General features: G+C 39.0%; 1 protein-coding gene across 1 annotated transcript in view; it reads right to left on the bottom strand.

The window, feature by feature from the left end:
- WASF2 (WASP family member 2) overlaps nt 1–25,915 on the bottom strand; it is a 67,461-nt gene extending 41,546 nt beyond the window's left edge. The window contains exon 1 of the mRNA XM_016216756.2: nt 25,823–25,915. The gene's annotated coding sequence lies outside the window, so the exon portion shown is untranslated. The remainder of the gene's footprint in view (nt 1–25,822) is intronic.
- Between the last annotated feature and the right edge of the window lie 1,219 nt (nt 25,916–27,134).

Consider the following 27,134-nt stretch of genomic DNA (forward strand, 5'->3'; position numbering starts at 1 on the left):
GTAATACAGATGCCTTTTACCAGCTCCTCTCCTTGTAGAAATCATGTCAATAAAGATGTTTTGGGATTTATGATATTAAATGACAATGTTTTTAAAAACTGGACAAGTGCCCTAGCTGGTATGGCTCCATGGTTAAAGCCAATCGATATCTCTCACATCGATGTTTCTCTCTCTCCCTCTTTCTCCCTTCCACTCTCTCTGAAAAGCAATGGAAAAAATATCCTCGAGTGAGAATTATAAATAAATAAATAAATAAATAAATAAATAAATACTGGACAAGTGTTACAGAAATTTCTGTTGGTATTTTTCAAACTTGGAGGAAATGGAATTTGACAGAGTATTTCCCAAGTGATCTGGAAGGAAGCAAAAGAATTAACAAAACTGAGAGGAGAAAATATGAAAACACATCAGGTGAAGGCTTATTGTTGACAGGAAAAAAAAGTGTCTGTATTGTGTAAATAAGAATTCATGGTAAACACAATTCAATTATAATGAAGCAATTATCATGTCTTAATCATATTTGTTAAAACTGGACTCTACCAAGAAGAGTATCCTTTTAGTATGTCCATCCATCTTGATTTACATCAATTGTTTCAGGGTAATAAATAGTACTGCCTTTTACTCTTAAAAGTGAACTGGTTAGCCCTAGCCGGTGTGGCCCAGTTATTTGGAGCATCGTCCCGTACACCTAAAGGCCACAGGTTTGATTCCCAGTCAGTGCACATACCTAGGTCACAGGTTCAATCCTCGGCCGGGGGGGGGGGGGGGGGGGGGGGGGGAAGGGCGTAGGGGAGGCAACTGATCAATGTTTCTCTCTCTCCCCCTCTCCCTTCCTCTTAAAATCAATTTTTTAAAAAAGTGAGCTGGTTTATACAATAAGTTATATGAACACCCACCCTGACCAGTGTGGCTAAATGGTTAGAGCCACAGTTGGCCTGCACACCGAAGGGTCATAGGTTCAATTCCCAGTCATGAGCACATACCTGGGTTGCAGGCTGATCCCTAGCCCATCGGGGCACATGCATGAGGCAACCCATCAATGTCTCTCTCACACTGATGTTTCTCTCTCTCCTCCCCAACCCCCACTCTCTAAAAAAAAAATCAATGGAAAAATATCCTCAGGTGAGGATTAACAACAACAAAAAATTATATGCACACCCTATCCTTGAAGAACCAGGAGGCAGAGCTGCTAAAACAGCCCAATGTTCAGAATCTAATCAAAGACTCAATAATTTAACATTCAGTATAGATTTATCTCATTTATCTAGCATCATGAACAGAAGAGCAGAATAGCACTGTGATTAAGAACATGGCTACCGCAGTTGGTTAGAGCGTCTTCCCAATACATCAAGGTTGCAGGTTTGATCCCCAGTCAGGGCACATACAAGAATCAACCAATGAATGCATAAATGGAATAACAAATAGATGTTTCTTCTCTCTCTCTTCCACTATCTCTCTAAAATCAATTTTAAAAAAAAGAATCATCGTCAATGGAAGACTTTAAAAAAAGAACATCATAGCTTCTGGACCAAATGGCCTGAGTTCAAATCTCAGCCCTGCTATGTAAACTCTAGCTGTGTAACCTCAGGACATTTTTTGTTTTACTTTTATTTTGAAACAATTCTAAATTTGCAAGAAAAGAACTCCCCAATGCTCTTCACCAAGGTTCACCAATTAACATTTTGCCACTTTTACTTTCTTTGTTTACAGACACACAATTTTCTTACTAATTTTTAAACCAGTTGATAATACGTTGCAGATATGGTGCCCATATCTTTAAATACTTCAGAGAGTCAAAGTTAACTCTTAAGAACAAACTATAGTACAATTATTATATTATGAAATTTAACAATGATACAATATTATCATCTAACAAAAAGTCCATATCTAAATTCTACCAGTGTTCCAATGATGCTCTTTACAGGATTTTTTCCCTCAACCTAGGATCGTGAGCAGGTTTCTTAATCTCTTTGTATATCAGTTTCCCCATCTGTAAAATGGAGATTAATAACAGTACCTACCTCCTGGGATACTGGGAAAAATAGAAGTGTAAATAGATATAAAGAATGTAGAACAGTTGCTGTCATTTAGTGCAGTTGTTAGCTGCTATTAGGGAATGAGAGACTCCACATAAGGTAAAATTGTCAGATAATGGAAATAACTCTTTAGACACTATACTTTTTGAAGTCATTTAATGAAAATCTCTGTAAAATATATTGTGCATATCCATTATTTCTTAAACAGAATATATGAATCATAATTTAACCTTTTCCTGGTAACTCAGGGTCTTCACATCAGCAGTGGTACTATGCTATAAAATTGTGATGCTGCCTGGCTGGCGTAGCTCAGTAGTTGAGCACTGACCTATGGTCAAGGAGATGGAGGTTCCATTCCTGGTCAGGGCACATTGCCTGGGTTGCGGGCTTGATTCCCAGCAGGGGGCGCGCAGGAGGCACCCGATCAATGACTCTCATCACTGATGTTTCTCTCTTTCTCTCCCTTTCCCTTCCTCTCTCTGAAATCAATAAAATATATTTTAAAAAAAACAAAAAACTGCAATGCTGTCAGAGGCTCCTGAGGTGTGAGGGTTATATGCCACTGTAGTAAAATGGCTGTAAAGTTCTGGACAGACATCTTAAATCTCCTCCTTCTGCTGTCATGCTTCTGATCAATAGAATGTATTAATGTACCTAGTGCACCTAATCTAAATTATTCTAATAATTAGCTTAGGGTCATACAAAGCTTCTAGTTTAAAAAGCACTTTTGCCCTAGTTGGTTTGCTCAGTGGTTAGAGCACTGGCCAGCGGACTGAAGGGTCCCAGGTTCAATTCCGGCCAAGGGCACGTACCTTGGTTGCAGGTTCCATCCCTGGCCCTGGTCAGGGTGGGTGCGGGAGGACACCAATTGATGTGTCTCTCTCACATCGATGTTTCTCTCTCTTACTCTCTCTGAAAAGCAACAGGAAAAATATCCTCGGGTGAGGATTAATAAAAAAAATTTTTTTAAAAAGCACTTTCATATAATCTCTCGTTAATTCAGTAAGTATCTACTATATCATTTGATTAGTTAGCTGATTTGAATCTCACAAGAAATCTATGCGGTAAAAAAACATGTATTACTACTCCCAATTTTAATTACCCTATTACAGATGAATAAATTAAAGCTTAGAGAGGTCAAGTGACTTACTTTGGGCCACAGAGCCAACAGGCAACACAAGCAACCCTCACACACTGTTGCTCAATACACAATTATCTCTGAGTGAGGCCTTAAGGTGATATTGCTTTTGAGGTAAAGCAAAAAAGCTTTCCGAAAGCTCTTTGCCACTCAAATGCATTTTCAGTTTACTTTTATTAATTTATTATTATTATAATTTTTAAAAAATCCTCACCAAGGATATGTTTTTCATTGATTTTTTAGAGAGAGTAAGGGAGGGGTGGAGGGAGGGAGGCAGAAGGGGAGAGAAGGAGAGAAGGAGAGGGGGAGAGAGGGAGAGGGGGAGAGAGGGGGAGAGGGAGGGAGGGGGAGAGGGAGGGAGGGAGAGAGGGAGGGAGAGGGAGAGGGAGAGGGAGAGAGGGGGGGAGAGGGAGGGAGGGGGAGAGGGAGGGAGAGGGAGAGGGAGGGAGGGGGGGAGAGGAGGAGGGAGAGGGGGGGAGAGGGGAGGGGGGGGGGGAGAAAGAGAAAGAATCAGCTGCCTCCTTACACATGCCCCCGACAGGGACCCAACCTGAAACCTGGGTATGTGCCCTGACCAGGAATTAAACCTGCAACCTTTCGGTGCACAGGACAAAGCTCCAACCAGCTGAGCACACTGGCCAGGACCAGCTTACTGTTAAATGCAAAGAGTTGCCAGATGTCTGATGCTCAGATGCTCTTCCTCTTCACTTCCTCAAATATTCTTTCTAAAATTCTCTGAACTTTGCAGCAATACTTTATTAATACAAACTCCACACATTTGAAACTTGAGATAAATTCAGACCTGAGCTAAAGTTTACCTCTGTACTCTAAGACTGCAGGGGAAAATGCTTAATGAACTACTTTTAAGTATTTCAGGAGTCTAATTTACATACAATTAAAGTTAAATTGCACATCATTCTCAGCTATTCATTAAACCAGGTACAAGGACCTCTACCTAACAAAATAACCTGGTAACACTATTAGCCTAGTTTCAGCTACTGTATGACTCAAAGTAACAGCTGCACCTAAAGAAAAACAATATACAACACTCTCACTAGGATCTACCCCAAATTAGCCCAAATTAATGAGGTCTGATTGTACCTCCAATAATGACCCACAAAACCTATCTTCTCCTGATGGCCTAGCTAGAGTCAAAGCACAAATGCAGTTAACCACCTGTCCTAGAAGGTAGGTAGAGGAAGCAAGACAAAATAGCAATGCCATAGAGCTAAAAGCCAGGCTAGGGTTCTAGGCCAGATTATGCTGCTACATCTATGTGACCTTGGTTAAATCACTCTACTTTTCTAGCTTCCAGTTTCCTCATTTATCAACTGAAGGAGCCAGTAACAATGAGGTCCCCAAATACAATGTCTCACTAAAAGGATCCAGAGATTTTTGGCTAAAGGGCAGGAAATGTACAAGAGAAATCTGGAACATCTTATCATACTAGAAAGCAAGGAACACTATCAAAGACTAGTACAGTTATGTCAAAAGGAATCAGGAGCCAACCTGAAGAGGCTCCCAGCAGTCCAAGATGGTACAAACTGAACATCATAAAGAATACCTTCATTGAATTAAAACATAACGAATATGTTAAAACCCATAAATTCATAACGATGCTTGAAAAAACAACTCACTGATCCCCTTTGGAGTACGTCAGGGAATCAACTTATTTTTAAAATCTGTAAATACAGGAATAAAAGGGAAAGAATCAAGTATTTATCCTGCATTTCCCAAATAAAATCAAACCTCAGGGTAACCACAGAGTTGATAAGGAAAAGTTTTTCTTTTTTTAAGTATTTTAGCTAATAAATGAAGAAAAAGTTATGATTTAGAGTATCATCATTTTGCAAACATCTAATGAAATAAAGGATCTAGATAATCGTTATCCATGACCACTTACAACACAAGAGACATCTGGAAATTAAAAGCCTCTGATGGAAGAATACATCACCACCTATGAAGTGTTACTGCCAAAGCAGGAATCTGATTCAAGTCAAGCCTCTAGAGCTGTGCTTGCCCAATAGGTGGTCACTATCCACATGTGGGTACTGAGCATGTGAAATGTGGCTCGTCTGAATTGACATATGCTGTAACACACACCAAGTCACAAAGATTTAGTATTAAAAAAAAAAAAGTGAACTATCTCATTAATAATTTTTATATTATATGTTGAAATGCTAATAGTTTGCAACTATTTTATTAATAAAATATTATTAAAATGAATTTCACCTGTTTCTTCTTACCTTATTTTAATCCTCACCAGAGGATATTTTTTCCATTGCTTTTCAGTGGAAGGGAGGGAGGGAGAGAAACACTGATGATAAGAGAAGAGTCATTGATCAGCTGCCTCCTGCATGCCCCCTGCTGGGGATGGAGCCTGCAACCTGGGCATGTGCCCTGACCCTGAATCGAACTGTGATCTCTTGGATCATAGGTCAATGCTCAACTGCTGAGCTACACAGGCCAGGCTACCTTATTTTTAAAAAAAAAAAAGATTTTTTAAACTGATTTTTAGAGAGAAAGGAAGGGGGGGAGAGAGAGAGAGACACTGATCACAAGCCCCCTATGAGAGATCCTGCAACCCGGGTTTGTGCCCTGACCAGAAGTCGAAACAGCAACCCTTCCGTGCACAGGACACCCAATCAAGTCAGCCACGATGGCCCGGCCTCTTCTTGCCTTTTTAATGTACTTACTAGAAAACTTAAATTTCATTTGAGGCATAAATGTTTCTATCAGACAATGCCGCTTTATTTGTAACTACAGAACAACTTGCTCCCTTCAACAACAGCAAAATACACAGGGGGGGAAAAGAGGGAAGAGAAGCTAATGATTAAGAGACTTAGGAGCCAAATCAATGTATGGTATGGACTGTTTTTGGAACCTGATTCAAATAAATCAAATGTTTAGAGATAAAAGAAGACAGGAATGAAGGGAGAAAGGGAGAAAGAAAAAGCAACTGTGGAAATTTGAACATTAACTGAATATTTGATGAGGTACTATTTCTGGTTTTTTTGTTGTTTTTTTTAAATAGTACTTAACTTTTATCTTTTAGAGCTACATACTGAAATTATTTACAATATAAATGATAAGAAGTCTGGGACTTGTTTCAAAAGTTCCATGAGGGTGAGGGACCAGGTGGTGGTACAGATGAAATAAAAGTTGATAACTATGGAAGATGAGTGATGGGCATATAGTTCATTATGTAACCCTCTCTAAATTTTTATTTGTATATGTTTGAAATTTTCTATAATTTTATTTTAATTTTATTTTTAAATATGTTTTTATTGATTTCAGAGAGGGAAAGGGAGAGGGATAGAGAGATTAGACACATGGATGAGCTGCCTCCTGCATACCCCCTATTGGGGATAGAGACCACAACCTGGGCATGTGCTTTGACCGGAAATTGAACTGGCGACCTCTTGGGTCATAGGTCCACTCTCAACCACTAAGCCCCCCACCCAGGCTCTAAAACTTTTTAATTAAAAAAAATTTATCTATAAGGACACTTTCAGGTCTTGAATCTACAAAAAATCTATGAAAATAAATCATGGGGTTGGTTAGTATCTCAAAAGATTATTTAATCTAGTTTTCTGCCTCCAGGAACATTATCTGCAACATTATCTCACTCAACAAATATTTATTAACTACTAAGTATAAAGGCCCTAGAATTGTAGAAGATGTAACTTCTGTTTAAAAGTTTAATCATATAGGAGAGATGAGAAAAGTACATAAATATAAAACAAAGTAAAACATGATAAAGTTATGGTTTACTTCTGGTTAAGTAATCATTCAGGAGTGTCATAAAACTGGGCATTAAAAATAGGTAGGAAATGCTCTAGTCAGTTTGGCTCAGTGGTTAGCGAGTTGGCCCTCAGACTGAAGGGGTCTCCGGTTTGATTCCTGGTCAAGGGCACGTACCTGGGTTGCAGGCTCAGCCACTAGCCCAGGTCAGGGTGCATATGAGAGGCAACAAATTGATGTGTCTCTCTTGCATTCATGTTCCTAAATCAATGTTTCTCTTTCTCTCCCCCTCCTTCCCTCCCTTCCACTCTATCTAAAAAATCAATGGAAAAATATCCTCGGGTGAGGATTAACAAAAGGGCAGGAGGCCATGGCTGATGTTGCTCAGTGGTTAGGGCGCTGGCCCATGCACCAAAGGGTCGTGGGTACGATTCCTGGTCATAGGTATTTGCCTGGGTTGTGGGTTCAATCCCTGGCCCGGGGTCTGGGTGTGTGGGGGAGGAAACCAATTGATGTGTCTGTCTCACATCAATGTTTCTAAATCAATGCCCCCCACACACACTCTCTAAAAATCAATGGAAAAAATATCTTCTGGTGAGGGGTAACAACAAAAAAATGATTAAAAAAAAAAAAAAAAAAGATAGGCAGGAGCCCTAGCCAGTGTGGCTCAGTTGGTTGGAACATCATCCCATACACAGAAAGGTCACGGGTTCAATTCCTGGTCAGGGTACATACCCAGGTTGTCAGTTCAATCCTAGGTCAGGGTGTGTGCAGGAGGCAACCAACCAATCTTTCTCTCTTTCTCTTTCTCTCTCTCTCTCTCTTTCTCTCTCTCTTTCTCTCTCTCTCTCTCTCTCTCTCCCCCCCCTCCCTCTCTTCCTCCCTCCCACCCTTCTTCTCCCTCTTTCTCTCCCTTCCTCTCTCTAAAATCAATGGAAACTTATCCTCAGGTGAAGATTAAAAAAAAAAAAAAAAGGCAGGATTAAGGCATGCAGAGACAAGGAGTATCAAATTGAAGGTGGACAGACTGTGTGAGCAAAAAATATAATAAGATATTTCTGGGGAACAAAGACGAGTATAGTATTGCAAAAGTAGTGGGAAGCAAGGCTGGAAAAACAAGCTGGGCCAGATCACAGAATCTTAAATATCAGGCTGAGTCTGTACTTTAGTCATTAAATGATAAGAGTAACACAAATGGAGTCACAGATTATAGAACATCTAGGAAGATGCTATACATCTCACTTAAGCACAGACAGAATGGAGCTGGGAAGGGAGACTGCAAGTAGGGACAATAGTCAAGGCAAAAGGTAACAAAGGATATGAATTGGAGTACTGGGAGAAAAAGACAGGGAGGGACCGGAGAGTGTCTTGGCATGAAAAGAGATAGGGTGTTCAGGGAAGTCAACAGTAACTAAGGCCTTACATCTGAATGATCTGGGAAAATAGTGGAGCCAATGTTTGGTATGTTGGCAGTCCTATACCAGTCCTCACTGACTGAATGAATAAAATATGTGAGTCAGGATAAAGGGTAGCAAGTCATGGAAAACGGGGGTGGGCAGAAGATAAGCCTAACCTTTACACTTTAACCTATGAGGAAGCCAAGGACCTGAAGGAAAATGCTGCCCAAGTGTGCTAAGCATCTTTCTTAGAAAATTAAAGTTTCCATCATTAAAAACTGTATAAAAGGTATAAAATCCATCCGTAAAATCTGTAAACATGTCTCTCAAGCAAGGAGGAGACAAGCTGTACCAATCTTACCACTAGTTCCCAAAAGCAAACAGTCCACAAAAAGCTGGAGATGCAAAAGGAGATATTCAGGTGGCGTGATCCAGTGAGAATTCTGGTACCATTGTATGTAAACTGTAATAGAAAATTTACTTTTAAATTTTGTATTTTTTTAAAGAATTCTAGGACTGGGATTCAGGGGTGGAAATACAGATTTAGGAGTTATTACATGGAAGCTGTAGTTGAAGACATGAAAGAGTAGATGACCTCCCAAAACAAAAGCACAAACAGAGGCAAGGTCAGAGGACAACTTAGAAACTGACAAAGAAGAAAGCATCAAGGAAGGTAGAAGGAGAATCAGACCAATGCTTTGTCCTAAAAGCTAAGAAAATAGTTTCCAGAAGAAAGGCATGCTCAATTCTTGTCTTCCTCCCTATCCCACATATCTAATCTATCATCAAAATATATACAAAATACATCCACTTTCAACTTCTTTTTCCATCAACCTAGTCAAAGTCTCTACCATTACCTGGTCTTCTACAATAGCCTTCTGTTACCTCAATCAATTCCTGGCCCCAGATAATCCACTTTGTTTGCAACAACTAGATAAATCTTTTAAAAATGGAAATCATATCATATACACCCTCCTCACTCCCCACCCCGATTAAAATTTATTTTTTTGTTAATCCTTACCCGAGGATATTTTTCCATTGATTTTTAGAGAATGGAAGGAAGGGAGGGGGGAAGAGAGAGGGAGAGAGAGGGAGAGAAACATCAATGTGAAAGAGACACATCGACTGGTTGCCTCCTGCACATGCCCTGACCGGGGCCAGGGACTGAACCTGCAACCCAGGTATATACCCTTGACCGGGAATTGAACCCTCTACCCTTTAGTTTGTAAGCGGATGCTCTAATCACCAAGCCACACCAGAAAGGGCTTAAAACTCTTTAAAGCAGCTGAATATTTAAAGATAGTGGGGTGTGAAAATGCTGATTTTATTACGTTCCAATGGGGAAATACTTGTATTTGAAAGACATATGATGAAATATTTACTAATAAAATGAAGTCTGAGATCTGCTTGAAAAATAATGAAGGCAAACATGTCTGAACTTATTCTATGAGTCCAGTGTTACTCTGATATCAAAACCAGATAATGACTTTCCCCCAAAAATAAGGATCAGGAACAAGACTACGATGTCCACCCTCATCACTTCTCTTTAATACTATACTGGAGGTTTTAGCCAAGGCAATAAGACAAGAAAAAGAAATAAAAGCTATGAGATGGAAAATGAAGAAGTAAAATTCTATTTGCAGATAACATGATCCTGCATATAGATAAATGCTAAGAAATCTACACACAAAAAACCTGTTAGAACCAAAGTAGCAGAATACGAGATCAATATACAAAAATCAATTGTATTTCTATGCACTAGCAATGAACAATCCAAAAATGAAATTAAGAAAACAATTCCATTTACAATAATATCAAAAACAATAAAATACTTAGGAGTAAATTTAACAAAAAGACTTGTACACTAAAGACTACAAAACATAGAAAAAATTTAAACACCTAACTAAATGAAAAGACATCCCCATATTAATGGACTGAAAAACTTAATATTGTTAAGATGGCAATACTTCCCAAATTAATCTACATGTTCAACGAAAACCTTCCAAAATCCCTGCTGATTTTTCCTTTTTGCAGAAATTGACAAGCTGAGCCTAATTTTATATGGAAGTACAAGGAACTCAGCATAGTCAAAATAATACGGAAAAAGAAGAAAGTTGACAGGCTCACACTTTTTGGTTTCAAAACTTACAACAGAGCTACAGTAATCAAGACTGTGTGGTACTGGCATAAGAAAAGACATTTAGATCAATGGACTAGAAACAAACCCATACATTTAGGGTCAATTGATCTTTGACAAGGATGCAAATGTAATGGAGAATGAACTGTCTTTTCAAAAAACGGTGCTGGGACATCTGAATAACCACACACAAAAGAATAAAGTTGGACCCTTACCTAATACCACACACAAAAATTAACTCAAAAGGAATCAAAGGTCTAAAAATGCAAAACTATTAGAAGAAAACATAGGCGTAAATCCTTGCAATCTTAGATTAGGCGAGAATTTTTTAGATATGACACCTAAAAGCACAAACGACCAAAAAAAAAAAAAAAAAAAGATAAATTGTACTTCATCAAAATTAAAAACTTTTGGCCAGGCCGGGCGTGGCTCAGCGGTTAAGCGTCAACCTAGGATCCAGGCGATCAGGGTTCGATTCCCGGTCAGGGCACATGCCCGGGTTGCGGGCTGCAGCCGATCAATAACTCTCTCATCATTGATATTTCTAGCTCTCTCTCTCCCTCTCCTTTCCTCTTCTCTGAAATCAATAAAGATATATTAAAAAAAAAAAAATTAAAAACTTTTGTGGTTTAAAGGTCACAATCAAGAAAGTGGAAAGTGCCCGGCTGGGCGTGGCTCAGCAGTTGAGTGTCGACCTGGGATCCAGGCGATCAGGGTTCGATTCCCAGTCGGGGCACATGCCCGGTTGCAGGCTCGATCAATGACTGTCTCCTCAGTGACGTTTCTATCTCTCTCTCCCTCTCTTTTCCTCTCTCTGAAATCAATAAAGATATATTTAAAAAAAAAAAAAAGTGGAAAGACAACCTGCAGAAATGGAACAAAATATTTGTATTATCATATCCGGTAAGGGACTTGTACCCAGAATATATAAAAAACTATTACAACTTAATAATAAAAGAACAAATAACCCAATTTAAGAATAAGTAAAACCACCCTGGCGAGCATGGCTCAGTTGGTTGGGCGTCATCCTATGCACCATGAGGTTAGTTCGATTCCCAGTAGGAGGCGTGCAGAAGGCAGCCTATCATTATTGTGCTCTCTCTCCCTCTCCCTTCCTCTCTCTCTAAAATCAATAAAAAAAACATTTTTTAATGTTAAAAAAAAGAACAGGTAAAGCCATTTAAATAGACATTCTCCAAAGAAGATACACAAATAGCCAACAAACACATGAAAAGATGCTCAACATCATTAGTCATTAGAGAAATACAAAATCAAAACACGAGATATCACTCTGAACCCACGATGACTATAATTAAAAAGACAATAAGAAATATTGGTGAGAATGTGGGAAAACTGGCTCATACACTGCTGATGGAAATTTGAAATGGTGCAGTCACTTTGGAAAACAGGTAGTTCCACAAACATAGTGTTATAGGAACCGGCAACTCCACTCATAGATACATACTTACGAAAATTGAAAACATAAGTCCACACAAAAAATGTGAGCACGAATGTTTATACCACAATTATTCATCATAGCCAAAAAGCAGTAACAACCCAAATGTCCATCAACTGATGAAAATATAAATAAATGTGGTACATCCATACACTGGAATATTATTCAGTCATAAAAAGGAATGGAGTAGTAACACATACTTCAATACAGATGAACCTAGAAAATATTATGCTAAACGAAAAGATGCCAATCACAAAAGACAAAATATTTTATGACTGAATTTTTATGAAATGTAATAGGCAAATCCATAGACCCAGAGAGTAAATTAATGGTTGTCTAGGGCAGGGAGAGAGGGGGATAGGAAGTGACTGCTAATAGGTGTGGGGTTTTTTTCTGGGATGATGAAAATGTCTGGAGTTAAACAGTGGTGATGGTTGTTGTACAATCTTGTGACTATACTAAAAAACACTGAACTATATACTTTAAATGGGTAAATTTGTTTGGCATATAAATTATATCTCAGTTTTTAAAATCAAAAAGAAATGTCCATACAAAGACTTGTATACAAATGTTCATAGCAGCTTTATTTGTAATAGCCCCAAATTGGAAACAACCCAAATGTCCATCAACAGGTAAAAAGATAAACAAATTAGTATCCTTGTAATGGATTATTACTTGGCAATTTCTGATACTTGCAACAACGTGGATGAATCTCAAAATAATTATCCTGAATGAAAGACATGAGGACATACTGGTGTCTTTCATTCAGGATAATTATTTTTAGATTCATACTGTACTGAGATTCATACTGAGGACATACTGTATGATTCCATTTATATAAAATTCTAGAAGATACAAACTAATTTCTAGTAATAAAAAGCAGATCAGTGATTGCTTACAAATTGGGGAGGTGGGCAGCGGGGAAGTAGGTAGTGATTACAAAGGGGCAGGAGAAAACATTTAGGGGTCATAGATATGTTCATTATCTTGACTATGGTGGTGGTTTCACTAGTATATACATACATCAACACTTACTAAAGTTTACATTTTAAATATATGTGGTTTATTGTATGCCAATATCTCAATAAAACTGTTATAAAAATAAAATAAAAGCACTGTTAATTCAAGTATTTAAATGGCTAGAGTTCTATAGGTCAAATAATAATTTTAAATAAAAGTTACATTATTGGCCCTGGGTGGGTAGCTCAGTTGGTTAGAGCATGGCCCTGATACGTCAAGGTTGCAGTCAGAGCACATACAAGAAACAACCAATGACTGCATAAGTAAGTGGAACTCTCTCTCTCTCTCTCTCCCCCCCTCCCCTCTCTCCCAAATCAATCAATAATTTATTAAAATTTTAAGTTACATTATTAATGGTAACTATGTGAGGTGATGCATGTGTTAATTCACTTCATTGCAGTAATCATTTCATAAGGTATATATATATATCAAATTATCATGCTGTACACCTTAAATATATAAAATTTTTGTTAATTATATCTCAAAAAACAATAAGTAAATAAATAAATAAATAAATAAATAAATAAATAAATAAATAAATGTTACTATAACTTGAAAAAAATGACGGGAAGAGAAAGGGTACTAGAAGAAAAAAGACTGGCCATGAGTTAACAATTGTTGAAGTTAGGGGATAAATACATAGAGTATTTATAACATTTTCTTTACTTTCATATATGCTTGAAATAGTGCATTAGAAAGTTTGTTTTTAACTCCAAGCATATTTATTTAAAAAAAAAACTTTTCAAAACTACCCATTTTACATAAAAATAAAACTCCTGCCCTAGCCAGTTTCTCAGTGGTTGGACGTCGGCCCTCGGACTGAAGGGTCCCGGGTTTGATTCCAGGCAAGGGCATGTACCTCAGTTGCAGTTCGATCCCCGGCCTGTAAGGGGGAATGCGGGAAGCAACTGGTTGATGTGTCTCTCTCACATTGATGTTTCTCTCTCTCTTCCACCCTCACTGAAAAGCAATGGAAAAAATATCCTCAGGTGAGGATTAAAATAAAAATAAAAATAAAAATAAAAATAAAATAATAAAATAAAATAAAATAAAATAATAAAATAAAATAATCAGTCCTACAAAGCTTTGAAATACCTTTGCCCTTAAGAGTTCCTTCAACCTTGGAAGTCTCTTTCCTCATCTCTTCATTTGGCTGGTTCCTTTTCATTCTTCAGTTTTGGGTTGTCACCTTCTCAACGAAGCCTTTCCTAACCATCTTAATCTAAGTTCCTGCATTACTCTCTATTACAGCACACTATTTTATTCGCTTCATAACCTATTACAATCTTTCAACATTTAATTTATATGTTTATTTGTTTATTGTCTATCCAAGTGTCCTTAAAGTACACGAGAAGCAAGTAACTTGATTCTCATAGTCACTGAGTTACATTACTTGTACTTTGCACATAGCAGGTACTCAATAAATTTGTTGAATGTTAAACTAAAAACTCAATACTGGACATTATACTATTGTGGATCATTTAATATGACAAAGCCTTACAGAGAACCTACTATTTACAAGACATCAGGTAACACATATGCATACCTGTAATGAGAGGATACATGATATAATGAGAATCAGAATTTTAAAAGAAAAAACCTCTTCCAAACGCTACTGAAAACAGCAAATAAATATGACTTAAGAAGACCAATCCTCCCCAAGAATTTAGAAACAGAAATAAGAGAGTTCTGATATAGTCCTTTCTCTAGATAAAGATGTATCAACACCCCAAGGATTGATGCTGAATGAAACCTATCACAAGTAACATTTTTAGAAATTATCTAGAAAAACACTAGTGAAATCTTCTGTTTGCAGATAACTCTACAGCAATAGCTAGAAGGATGATAGTACAAAAGTTGCATGTTGAGAAACGTGGAAAATAGCTTCCATGTAGACAAAAATAAGGTAATGCAAATGGAAAAACAATCCAAACTATAACTATTAGATGATGAGGTCTAAACTACCTGTTATAATCCAAGTCCCTAGACTTATCCTTACTTAATACAGCTACCAAAAAGCAACAAAATGCTGGCTGTTGTTATGAAAGCTTTGGAAAAACAGAACGCATTATCCTGCCCTTGAACAAACCAAAGTGTATCTGTATCTAGAATAGAATGTGCAGTTGTGGTCATAATAGTACAAAAAAAGGTAAAATAGCGAAGATCTAGAAAGGTTTTCAAGAAGACCAAAGGACAGAGGAGCTTCTGCATGCATAGGGACTTTTTAAAAATAGAGGTATAGATATATAAAGGACACTTGAGTAGGAAACAGAGGGTGTGAAATAGTAAATAGAGACTGCATAAAATCTTAGAACTTATAAACCAGAAGTCTAAAGAAACAATGAAGTTTTTTTTATTTTTTATTTTAAGCCCAAGTTTTAGAATCAGAAAGAGAAGTTTTGTGTGTGTGAGAGAGAGAGGGATGGAGGGAGGGAAGGGGAAAGAAAAAAGGGAGGGAGCTTCATGGGTTTTGAATTCTAGTCCCAGTAGGCCTAGAATGTACCATGGGCACATTCCTGAATTTCTTCGAGCCTCACTTTTCTCATCTGTAAACAGTAAGTAATTTTTTAAAACCCTCACCAGAGGAGGATAGTTTTTCATTGGTTTTTTGAGGTTGGAAGGGAGAAGGGAAAGGGAGGGAGAGAGCAAGAGAAACATCAACATGATACACATCAACTGGTTGCCTCCCACACTCACCCAGAGGTGGGGCGGGGATCAGACCTGCAACCCAGGTATGTGCCCTTGACCAGGAATCGAACCCTTGACCCTCCAGTGCACAGGCCGACGTTCTAAGCACTGAGCCACTCTGGCGAGGGCAATAACAACTTAACCTGAAGGCTTCGTGTGGGGATGGAGATACAGACACTGCCTGGCACATAGTATACACTTACTACCTAGCAGCTATCGCTTTTATTAGGACCAATAAAAAGTAATAGTTTACTACCCAATCCAGTAAATAAAGTACTAAAACTCATTACTCCGATGGGGAGTACAGAATATAAGAAAAAATAATTCAGCCCTGGCCAGGTGGCTCAGTTAGTTAGAGCATTGTCCTAAGGTTGATATGCCAAGGTTGTGGGTTTGATCTCCGGTCAGGGCATATACAAGAAGCAACCAATGAATGCATAAATAAGTGGAACAATAAATTGATGGCTCCCTAAGTCAATAAAAATAAATTTAAAAAAAATAATAATTCAAAGATGATCTAGATAAATTCATGGATAACATTTCTGTAAGAAATTCCTAGAAGAAATTATGAATTCTGGGCAACATAGCCCTAAATTTTGAATTTGACATTTTCATCCCTTTCCCCCAAGCAGTAAAATTCTGGGCTACACAGACCAAAATTTTATGGGACCAAAAATGCTATTTCTTAATTTATAACTACAATTGTTAAGTTTTATTGAGCACTGGACTAAGTAAGAATGCCATTTAATCCTTTCAATACCCTTTGTGATATGCTCCATATTTTATAGTAAAATTAAGTCCCCATTTTACAGATGAGAAAGCAAAGGCTAAGAGTCACTGCCCAAAGGTATATACTGAGCTGATAAGGAGAAAAGCCAACATTTGAACCCAAATGGAGGGACTCCAGAATCTATGCTCATAACCACAGAACTACATCGCCTCCTACTCTGCAAGAAATGTTGGGTGTTGGATATACAAGAATGAGGTTAGTGATGAAGGAGTGTACAGTTCAGTATTCAAAAATGTTGCCTGACAAGGCCAACCCAACCAAGGACACTGCCAGCTACTCAGATTTAGGGTGGCCACAAGCATGAACACTGAAAAAACAAGAACTGATTAATGAGGATGTGACAAACCTAATATAACAAGGGAAGCCTAAAAATCCCTAAACTATGGTTTCAGCTATGGCAAACAAAGCGCAGAGAAAGGGGAAAATACATCAAAATGCTAACTGGTGGGATTATGGGTGATTCTTAGTCTCTGCTTCATATTTAGTATGGCTTTTTTCCCCTTTTTTCTTTCTTTCTTTTTTTTTTACACTCATTTTCAAAATTGGAAAAAGGAAGAAATAAAAATAAATCTGAGGAAACTTTCATTTTTTATTTACTTCTGATTGTGACATTTGTTGCAATGAGCTTGTATTACCTTTGTAATTTCAAAGAGATTTTAAAAACAAATCTAGGCCTGGCAGGGCGTGACTCAGTGGTTGAGCATTGACCTAGGATCCAGGAGATCGAGGTTTGATTCCTGGTCAGGGCACATGCCCAGGTTGTGGGCTTGATCCCCAGTGGGGGCTGTGCAGGAGGCAGCCGACCAATGACTCTCTCATCATTGATGTTTCAACTCTCTCTCCCTTCCTCTCTCTGAAATCAATAAAGATATATTTTTTTAAAAAACAAACAAATAAATCTAGGATATTAGAAAAGGGAAATAAATTACATGCAGATACCAAAGCAAAAAAAAAAAGGATGTAAGAATACGCAAATTAGAAGCTACAGTTTGTTGGAAAAACTCTAGATATGTATCAAAAGACTTGGGTTCATACTGATACACACATCAATGTGGATGAATCTCAAAAACTTCATGATGAACAGAAGAATTCAGACAAAAAAGAGTGCATATTGTGAGTCAGTAACGGGCAAAACTAATATGTGAGGACAGAAATCAGAACAGTGGCTGGCTATAAGACAGTGGGGATTGACTGGAAAGGGTGTGAGGAAACTGAAGGGTTATGAAAATGTTCTATCTCTTGATTGGGGTGTTGGCTACACATGCTTACATTTGTCAAAATTCATCTAATTATATACTTGCATTTTTATGCATTTCACTATATGTAAATTTTACCTTTAAAATCTCATTTAGCCCAACCGGGTGTGGCTCAGCGGTTGAGCATCGACCTAGGATCCAGGAGATCGGGGTTCGATTCCCAGTCATGGCACACGCCCGGGTTGTGGGTTCCATCCCTAGTTGGGAGCATGCAGGAGGCAGCCAATCAATGACTCTCTCATCATTGATGTTTCTATCTCTCTATCCCTCTCCTTTCCGCTCTCTAAAATCAAATAAGATATATATATATATTTTAATCTCATTTAAAAAAAGATAGGGTTTAATCTCAAATCCGTCATTAGCTGAGTGACTTTAAGGAAGTTACTTAACCTTTCTGAGCCTGTTTATCTATAAAATGTAGCAACTAACATAATTTATCTCAAGTGCTGAAGACTGTAATGGTATAGATCAAAGTGGGAGCACTGTGCTTTGCAAATTATCGCCCAATGAATGCTGAAGGAGCTTTAAAAATAAAGAGGGGGTGAAGTTGGTCTTATACTTCTCATAATTCCACAGGTGCCTTTGGCATCAGAAATACTACTCCTTAAAGACTATTAGTATTCTTAAAAAGGAAACTTACTTACAGTTCTCAATTGTGAATAGAAGGGAACATTGATGGAATGACATAAGACCTTCTTTTACACAGTTAAACAATTTCTCAAGATACTATTTGAGAGAAAGTTTACAGACTGAGTACTTGCTAGAACAATGGCATTATCAGGGGAGAAAAAGGTCTCAATTCTAAATGCTTGAGTAAAAGAATTGCTCTTGTTACTTTACTATGTCAATTACAAAGTTTAAATGTCACCATCATTTATATGTGTAATAAGTATGTATGTGTGCATATACACAAACATATTCACTCAAATTGGAACGAAGCTGAACCACTGCTTCTTCCCAAAAGGTCTTCTACATTCTAAAATTAAGAAACTTAATTCTGTTCAACTGGAATTAATCTTACAACTAAGAGAGTATGTCTCAGACTTTTCAATATTTTACCAAAAAAGAAAAACAGCATGAAATATCACAGGTCATCAGTTTCTTTACTAGTGTGTAGAAATCATGAAGAAGATGAAATTTTTCTGAGATACTTTTATATCTGAACATTATTTTGTCTGCAAGCATTCAACAATTCTTGTTTCTATTCTTCTTTTCTAATTCAATTCTGTTTGGTTTCTAAGTTAAGAAGAGTGTTTCATTTACATAAATGGTAACTATTCTGAGATACCATTCATAACTATACATTTGAATTCTCTAGAGTACCATTCATAACTTCTAAGGGAACAGAAAAAAAACCCACTCATTCAACTTCACTTTAATGGTTACTAAGACATGAATGATTATCATGTTATTTGTGGAGGGTTGGCCAAAGGAGAGTAAAGTCCCCAAATGTTACTACTAACTTGTCATTACTTTATGAATACTCAAGGGGACCAAGGACCGCTGCCTTGACCAATCTGCCAATCACAAAAAATACTGAGCTTAGAAAAACATGTCCATTGGCTAAACGTGTTTTTTTTAAAAAAGATGTTTTTACTGATTTAGAGAGAGGGAGAGGGAAAAGGGGAGGGAGAGGGGGAGAGAGAGGGAGACAGACAGACACTGATGTGATAGAGAAACATTGATTGGTTGCCTCCTGTACGCATCCTGCTGGGGAACCCACAACCTGGGTATATGCCCTGATGGGGAATTGAACTGGTGACCTTTCAGCGCATGGGATGATGCTCAACCAACTCAGCCACACCGGCCAGGGCCTAAAGGTGTTTTTTAGAGTTATAAAGTATCTATGCAGGGACATCAAAAGATATACTTTAGCCACAAAGCTCAAAAAGTAGCAAAGGATCCTGACAAGAGCTGGCAAGTTCCCTGTAAAACCAATGCTGATTATTCTTTAGGTGTTAAACTTTTCAGCTATGAGCTTTTCCAAAAAACAGTCTTTTATGCAAGGTAGTAATACTCTAGTAGTTCTTTACTCCATCTAATCAGTGGTAGAAACTGATTTTACATAGATCTGTCTGTATAAATAATTCAGCTATCTGCACTGCTCTAATATATTTAAACCAAATAAAATAAAATTTGAACAGAATAAAAATAATGGGGCTATTTAAAGGTTGTCACCTCCTGATTTATCTCATTTTTTCTTTCTTATCCAAAAATCAGAGACAAGAGACTATAACTAGAAAGAAGGAATACGAAGAGTGTGCACCTGAGGATATTTATATTCACTTCTATGACTATATACTACCCCTACCCTTGATTTAGTAGTTCTAAAGAGGGGGCAGTTTTGCCCTTCAGGGGATACTTGACAATATCTGGAGACATTTTTGGTTGTCACAAGTAGTAGGTAGAGGCTAGGAACGCTGCCAAACATGCTACAATGCTCAGGAAAGCCCTCTACAATTACAGAATTATCCGGCCCAAAATGTCAATAATGCCAAGGTTGAGAAACTCTACCCCAAGATCCAAGAAAGATTACCTCTCAAAATAATAAATGTTTGTTGATCTGAATTGAAAAGATCATGAACTGGAAGAAAGAGAAGCCTATAAGAATGGAGACAACAGAGGCCATAATTTAGCAATCTATTACATCTTTTATTGCATGTTGAACACAAATCATACAAAAATAAACCAATACAGTCAGCCCTTAAGGAGCTCACAGTCAGATAGGGGAAAGAGTTTTGTAATGTGATATCAGATTTGATAATCTGATAAATGCTTTAAGGAAGGAGAAAACATACAAGGGAGTCAGTCAACTTTTCCTGAGAATGCTTCACAGAATAGATGACATCTTAGATCAGTTCTGAATGATGAGTAGGAGGCATCTTATTTCACAGTTCATACACCTCTTTCCAAACAGAGAGCCATTCATTTCTTCAGTCAACAAAAAGCTATGGAATACCAATTATGCTCCATGCACTGTATTATGTGTTAGAGACCCAGTTAAATTTCAACTTTCCATATTTCTTCCCCTGGCATCACTGGTGTCCAGCAGTCTACCTCCTTTACTCGAATCCCCAACAATTCTTGCACTTCTACCTATTCCCAGTTTAGCAACTGTCACCCGAATAGATCTTAGTTAGGCTACCTACCACTCAAGAAGTACACAAAACTTTGAGTAGCCTGCTGACATCGACTAATCCTGCCTAGGTCACAAAACCAGGGTGGTAATGCTGGCAGAGTAGCTAGCAATGAACTGACTATGGGTCCAGATCTGCCAACTATTAGATGTGTGTTGGTATCTTGGAAAGCTATTTTACTTTATGAAAAAAATCTGAGGCCTCTTCCACCCTACCCAATTCATGCCAGTAATTTATCAATATGTATATACTGAGCACCTACAATGTGCTTATGACAGTGGTTCTCAACCCTGGTTGTGCACTGACATCAAAACTCCCAGGCCAGATATGAATATTTTCATATGGTGAATTCTGATGCAAGACAAGTTTGGTTCCCTGGCCTTTAGGCATTACAGAATACAAAAGAAGTATAAGACACAGTTCCTGTCTTGAAGAACTTACCCACAATCACAACAGACTTGGAACAGGATGTTAGTCCACTAATCTGTAATCCTTTTACAGTATTATCTGTGCTTATAAAATAGAAGAAACTGGAGTAATCTGGAAAAGAATTGCTCCTATTCCCTAGCCCAATTGTACACCGACTCCACCTGCAACTCGTGATGCACTTTTCCATACCTCACAGTGACAGTACTATTCTCAGGGACTGTGGAGACACCTCAAGTAGAAGGATAAAGATATGTGGTCTCCTAAAGATTAGAATCTCTCAAATTCATGTTGTCATGGAACTTCTTTTAGAAAGAAATAATTCTTTCTAAAGAATTATTAGAATTATTAGCTGGTTTGGCTCAGTGGTTAGAGCATCAGCCCACAGACTGAAGGGTCCCGGGTTTAATTCCGATCAAGGATGTATACCTTGGTGCAGGCTTGATACCCACCCGGGCCAGATTGCGTGCAGGAGGCAACCAATAGATGTGTCTCTCTCATATGGATGTTTCTCCCTGCCCACTCTCTCTGAAAAGCAATAAAAAAATACCCTCAAATGAGGATTAAGAAAAAAAAGAAAGAATTCTTTAACCGCCAACAAAACCAGTCACTGCAGTCTACAGTTAGAGTGTACAAGAAAAGTAAAGAGTTTTTGTAAATTTGCTCTTAGAGGTCCTTGGCCATTTCAAGAAATCAGCCAAATTCATACAGCTAGTAAACTCAAGTTTTTCATATAGCATATGCTTAAAATAAAAATACTCTAAATTAAACATATTTTAGTAAACTCCTTTCCAAGATGTGTAAATTGTGGAGGTTATATAAATTAAAAATTAAAATAAATTTTTCTTTTTTGTTTTAATCCTCATACAAGGATATGTTTTATTGATTTTTATTTTATTTTATTTTTTTTTAGAGAGAGGAAGGGAGGGAGGGAGAGAGAGAGAGAAGAGAGAGACATCAATATGAGAGACATCAATATGAGAGAAACATCAATCAGTTGCCTTCTGATGAGCTCTGACCAGGAATCGAACCCACAACCTAGGTATGTGCCCAAACCTGGAATTCAACCTGCAACCTTTCTGGTGTACAGGACAATGCTCCAACCAACTGAGCTACCTGGCCAGGGCAAAAATAAAAATTTGTGACATAAATCCCATTCAGCAGCAATAACTTATACTAAATACCACCCTAAAGGGAACATCAGCTTTAAAGTCTGCAAACATGAATCTACAGATCCTTACCTGATAAGTAAGTCTGTGAATTATATGGAAAAGTTACAATTCTCTTAATTGCTATACAAAGAGGAGTGTAAGACGCTATAAATTACTTTTTAAAAAAGAGGGGTAGTATTGGCTAGTGTGGTTCAGTTGGTTGAGCAATGTTCAGTGCACAGAAAGGTCGCCAGTTCAATTCCCAGTCAAGGCACATGCCCAAGTTGTGGGGCTTGATCCCCATTGGGGGCGCCTGCAGGAGGCAACTGATCTGTTTCTCTTTCACATTGATGTTTCTCTAAATCAATAAAAACATTAAAAAAAAACAACGAGGGGTATAGAGTATCAGCCAAACATCCAAAGCAGGGACCAATGAGAGTACTAAAAGGTAAATTTTGTTACTTAAAGAAAAATGCACATTGGCACATACTAATTAGAATAAGATTATTATATGAAAGAAACAAAAAAATGTGTCTTCTATGTAATATGTTCTTAGGACCCATAACTTTGAAATTAGCCTGGTTGGTTGCCCAGCCAGGGTGGCTCAGTGGTTGAGCACTGACTCATGAACTGAGAGAGGTCACCAGTTTGATTCCCTGTCAGAGCACATGCCCAGATTTTGGGCTTGATCCCCAGTAGGGGGTGTGCAGGAGGCAGCTGATGGATGTTTCTCTCTCATCAATGTTTCTATTTCTCTATCCCTCTCCCCCTTCCTCGTTCTCGAAAAAAAATAAAAACATATTAAAAAACACACACAAGAAATTAGCTTGGTTTACAATATTTTTCCTTGTAACTGTTCTTGTCATCATATAAGTTTTATCCATAGAGGCCCACAATCCTTTAACTTCAATTCCAAAATCCAAAAAGCTGCAAAAAAACAACTTTCTCATTATTCATTTGGCAGCAAAACCTGATGTGACATGACATGAGGCTATTTATAGTATTTATGTATCCCAGCTGGTGTGAATATTCTGACATTTTACTACAGAAACAGTAATGTGTTTGATTACAAGGTGCTGCCCCAGACCTCTCTGGGATGTTACATAACCACAGTACGTGTACCATATTCCATTTCTAAAATCCAAAAACTTCTAAATTCAGAAACACCTGCGGCCCCAAGAACTTTATTGGTTTTGGCCACAAGATACAGTGGATTGGTATACTAATTAAAATAAAATCTTATACAGAAAATATAACCAATACTAAAAATAAAGGTAGATCTCATGCAATAAATTCAATGACTTATTAACTATTTACAATACACAATCCTTTAAAATAAAGCATTAAAAAGACTTAACAAATGTCAAAAACCTAACACACCATTATGTGTTTTTCAAGTGATGGTGACATTTGCACCATCCAATACCTAGATCAATTCCTCTTAGGTTAAAATGCACTAATTCAAATCACAGTTAAAACAGACCTAAAAACTGCAATTGGTTAATTATGTTGAAAAAAAGAATCACCCACTGATAAGTAACATACTGTACCCAGTAAAATGTTCTGATTTTTTTAAAAAGTTTATCTCAGAGAGTTTTTAAAATTTATTTTATTCCAGATTATAATTTCTGAAGACTGAACAAATTACAACTGACTTTTTCTGTACAAGTAGAGTCCGGGACATGGACAGCAACAGGGACCGCTCTTATACATTTTTGAACGGGAAGAAGAGTTTCACAGTTCTTTCCTTCCTCCTTCAGTTGCTGCTTTCTGGTTTTAGAATTGCAAACAAAGAAATATATATTGGCTCCACTGCTAAGAAACGCCCTCTTTCTCAGCAACTTCCTCTTCCAATTTTCTTCCCTACCATTGATATATGAGAACAATACACACTGACGGCCCTACCATTTTGATTAACCAAAAGCTCTGAGGTTTAGAAAAATTAAGAGCTGCAATTTACAGTACCCAACTACCTCCCAATCCAGGTCCACAATCTTCACTCAGCTATAAGTTTGATAATGGGGAGCACAAAGAAACATGTTTAATCAGAGGTGGGCTACTGAATGTCTTTACTCTAGGAATCCAAAGAAATTTGAACTAACAAATGGGAAACTTCTTCCATCCCAAGAAAACTTGGCCTTCACAGGGAAGAGAAAAAGTTACCCAGCTGGCACCACCCTGAACCAAGTGTCAAGTCTACACACCAATAGTTGGTGAGCTTTCTTCTATAGGCCACCCAGTCAGGATTGAAACTGAGCTCTCAAGTTCTAACACACTTCAGTGACTTTTACAATTTAGAAATGGTCCTTTCCAACTCATAGACTGAACAAAGGGGAGATCAAGACCCAGCCTGTCACCATGCCACAAGTGTTTAGGACAAGACCCCTCTCCCCATTTGTTACAAAGCAAACTTCTTTTAAGTAGACAGACTTCCCCCTTGCCCAGTGAGTCTCAAAGGAAACACCTTATCCTTTGTAAACTCTGCACCTTACTGGGTGACCTTGAGCAAGTTACTTAACTCCTTAATTCAGTTTTCCTTATGTGTAAATTCTCAAAGGTAGCTGTAAAAATTAAATAAGAACATCTGCCTAAAGGTCTGGCACATAGTAGGAGAATCATAAATGTTTTCCCTCCTGAATTCTTTTGGGCCTGAATTTCAATGACAGCCCCAAGAGATTCCAGCGATTCCTTCCTCTTCTGATTTTATGGAGAACTATATGAAACTTCCCCATCTCAGAGGCTCTAGGATCCTGGAGGACCAAGACATCACTCCATCATGGTCTGGGGTCCATTCAAAGCCTTCGTGGAAGAAACCCTTTAGCCAATTATCCTTATTCTGCAGTACATCCTGAACACATACGTACCTCCCTCCTTACTCCGCAGTACTGTCCTGTAGGCGTATGTACATACGTACACACACATATACACAGTCTATCCGCCACCTGGCAACTTAGCAGGCCAGGGGTCTCAAAGAGCACCTCAATTCCTTCATGGCCCACAGATGGAAACTCAGGCTCCACCTGAGGAAGGACTTGCCCAAGATCTCATACGAGATCTGAGATCCAACTCATGTACATATGACTGCATAGCCTCCGCTTTAAAAATGGGGAAATACAGGCCCAGAGAGGGAAGTGACTTGCCCGAGGTCACACAGCGAGTTGGTGGCACAGCTAGGTCAGGTTAGGGCACTTTCGAAACCTCACAGACTCTTGGGCCCCTCTAGTCCCAGAGGGTAACTCCGGGATACCTCCGCCCTGGGGAGGGGAGTGGGGAGGAAGGCACGACCCTGCACAGACCGCTCACCGAGCCGGTGCCCCGGGCCTCTGCCCGTGCACGGCAGGAGGCGAGGGCCCCACTCCCGCAGGACCCAGCGCGACTCGGGAGGGGTGGCCCGGCCGGGCCCAGCACCTCACGGCGGGACCCGCCCGGGAGGACTTGTTGCTCACCTGGTCTTGCGCAGTCGCCCTCAACGACAGAAGGGCGGGCCGGTCGCCCCCTTCGCCTCGGGTCTGTTCCCACCCGCAGCCTACCCGGCTGCCACACTGCCGGACCCCCCTCAGTGCGCTACGCCCCCAGCCGTGCTCTGCCGGCCCGCGTCCGCCATTACACGATTCCCCGCCCTAGGACGCAGCCACACCCCGCCAACGGCCCTGATTGGCTCTCTGCCCCACCCGCCTGGGGCTTTCGGGCCTTTCATTGGCCTGAACAGAATGCCAGTTAAATAGCTACGCAAAAGACGTACTCAAGAGTACCGCCCCGGGAACTCCACCCGAGCTACTTCCGCAATCGGAGTAAACAGCAGGGGGGCAAACCAAGTGAAGTGGGGGTGGAAATTAAACTAAAATCAACTTCTAAATCCAAAGTAGGGAAATTCCACCTGAGAAAGTATAGAAACTCATACAAAGTGTATTGAAAGATGAATTTTTCTTCTTAGAGTTAAAAGAACCAGTAATTTTGGTGGAGCGGAGGGGCAAAGCTCATGAACTTGCTGTAGACACCCCTCAAGTTGCGGATAGTTTTGTTTTTTCCCTCCGGGTCTCAAGTCCGGCAGAAAGTTAGGTGGGGAGAGTGAGTCACCGGCTTGAACCCTCCACTAAAGGATCCAATCCGCTGGGAGGCCCGGAGTCCTGGGACTGGGAGATGGTTTTGAAAGCCCAGGGTCAGGTGAGCTGGACTGCAGTTCAGCCCCCACCTAACTCTGCGACTTCAGACTACTCCCTGAGTTTATCTGGGTCTCAGTTTGCCCTTCTGCGAAATAGGAGCAGTACTGCCTGCCTCATGTCCTGGAGTGCTGAATGAAGATTCGATTCATGCATGAGTGGGTGTATGTGCGTCTTGGTGATTATAAAAGGCTGCAGTTGGATATCAATGTGGCATTTGCAAGTTAATAAAGATACCTTATTTAGTTCTCTAGAGCAACCCTGTAAAGTAGATAGTGTTCTTGTTTTGCAGAAGAGAAACCATATGATTTACCCTGGGTCACCCAGGGAATTTGAAACAACCCTGGGAATCAAACCTGTATCTTTTGGCTCCCATTCCTGTATGTTTCCCTTCCAGGCCTGGTGTCCCCTGAGAAAGACTTCCCTCCTCCAACCACTTAGCACTCTAGGGAGGGTCTTGAGGGTGCCCGGCCAGTTTCCCATCTCTCCGGCCACCAAAGACAGTCACAGCTCCCCTCTACCCCCCAACAACTGTTAATCACTAAGGTTGCAAGGGAAAAGTGATCCTTGGGGTGTGCCTGAGCTGTTTCTGGTATCT

The sequence above is a fragment of the Miniopterus natalensis genome, chromosome 9 (genome assembly GCF_054644295.1).
Source record: "Miniopterus natalensis isolate mMinNat1 chromosome 9, mMinNat1.hap1, whole genome shotgun sequence".
In the NCBI taxonomy this organism is placed as follows: Eukaryota; Metazoa; Chordata; class Mammalia; order Chiroptera; family Miniopteridae; genus Miniopterus; species Miniopterus natalensis.